Genomic DNA, 2098 nt, shown 5'->3' with positions numbered 1-2098 from the left:
TTCTGAAGTATCTGCATTGAATTCGGTTAAAACTCTGCTTTCAGCAAATACCTGCCCTCTTGCTCCCCTTACCCCACCTTATCGTGACATGTATAAAAGTGGGTATTTGGCCGTACCTACTTTTTAACGGTAAGTTCGAGCAAGGCTAGAGTCAAGTTGACCTGAGGGTAGTTTCCGGGGCGCTGAATCTGGCTGGCTGTGGGTCTGCAGTCATCGTTTCCTCTGAGCCGTTTTGCCAACGTTACCTTTATTTTGGTGAGTCCAGCCCTGGCCTGCGTCCAGGCTGGCTCCTGGGAGAAGGGAGAGAATTGCACCCCACCTTGGAGTGCGGTACCCGCCTTGCTGTCAGCTTCTACCTCGGCACTGCTCACTGCAGCGTGACCCCCAGCAGGGGAGGACGGTCTGTGTTGCTGTTGGTTTAATTTATGAACCGCAGGGAGAGCAGGTCACGCCGTCAGTCTGTGAGTGTGTCCGGCTTCAAAACCAGAATAAATATTGGTTGGGTAACTTCTGATACCATCACTGCCATTATTACTGGAAGAAGCTGTGTAAGGCTGGCTAATTTTCCTTGCTCGAGATTATTTGGTTTCCGTAAGTCGCTGATCACATAGGTTTGGGTGCTTCCGTTGTAGCTGGCCCCTCCGCTTTGTGTTTGGTGCTCTATCGAGTTGTAAATGTGGTTGCCTTTTCACCTAGGATCTTTGTTACTCCAGCAGTTGAATTTAAAAAGCAGAACCACTTCATGAAATAGGCTATAGATTTTGATGGCTTTAGTTTTTCTATTCTGTTTATTTACATTAGAGTCTTTATAGACAATGCACTCCCAAAATAGATGAAGTGGTATTTGTAGTCCTGTAGTTCAGACTACACTATGTTGGTGTGGTAGTGTCTGTGTGTGAGAATACCTTTAGCTGTTGGTAGGTGACTGTAGTGAGATTTTAAAAAAACAAAACCAGCCCCGCACACACCCAGGAGGAAGAATGTCCTGCCCTTTCCAAGGGAGGAGGTTGTGCTCAGAGCATTATGAACCCACCATCAGTTTTACACCGGAACGTCTTGTGTTGCACGGGGAGGTAGTTCTGTCTGTTCCCATGGACCAGACCCAGTTTTCAGGCGTGCACTCACTAATAAGAGAGCACTTGTGTGGGGAGAGGTGCCATGGTTTGTTTTTGTTCTGGTTTTTCCTCTTCTCAACTTGTCACGTTGATAATTTGATTGACCATTTATGCAGATCTACCCGCAAACCTCCCTAAAAGTGCAATGCTGATGAAGAGTTGCTGCCTCCAGCTGCGTAAAAGCCTCTGGAAGGGGGCTGTATCCCAGCTGCTTCGGGAGGAGGAGCAGACGGGTTTGTTCCTGCGTTCAGGAGCAGATGGGTACAGTCTAGCTGCTGCTGGTCTGTAGAGCAGCTCTGTAAGAGACCTTGAGTGGGTGGTGGTTGTTGTGTCTTGTAGTGGTGTCCAGATCCAGGGAAATCCTTTTTCTCCCAAGCTTCCACGTTTCACTGGGATGGGGCAGTCTGAGAGTATTGCCAGGAGAAAGCAAACAGCACGATGAAGTTATTTCTGGTTCTTAATGGCACTTGTGAAGATTTTTACTTTTGATAAACTATATGTGTCAGTTGCTCCACATTCATCTGGGCGCTTGCTGTAATCCTTAATACCCAGATGCTGTTGTGGATACAAAGTCAAGATGTTGATACCAGCCTTTATGGGCAAATCACTCCAGAAGGTGGTTGTGAGCTGCGGCGGTGATTGACTGAGCCTGTTGGGTACTTGTGAGGTGTGAACCGTAGGGGGTGGGAGCCCTCGTTTGCTGTCAGACGTGGATCCTTCCCTGCTTTTTGGTCTCTTCCCCCTAAAGTAGCTATAGGAACACCAAGTGTCTTGTGCAAGTGAGCAGTCACAGCATGAAACTGTCTCGTGTAGCTGCTTGCGCCCAGGACGGGCTGGAAATCAGCATTTCTAGGAGCTTTTGTTTTTAAACCATCAGGTTTGAGTCATTTGAGTTTGTCTCCGATCTGCCTGTAAATGACCTATAACCCTCCAGTTTTGTGCTGGGCTCAGGCAGAGGTGTCTCCTCACTTCGCAGGTTTGTG

Source organism: Chroicocephalus ridibundus, chromosome 7 (genome assembly GCF_963924245.1).
Source record: "Chroicocephalus ridibundus chromosome 7, bChrRid1.1, whole genome shotgun sequence".
Taxonomy (NCBI): domain Eukaryota; kingdom Metazoa; phylum Chordata; class Aves; order Charadriiformes; family Laridae; genus Chroicocephalus; species Chroicocephalus ridibundus.
This window is presented reverse-complemented; position numbering follows the sequence as displayed.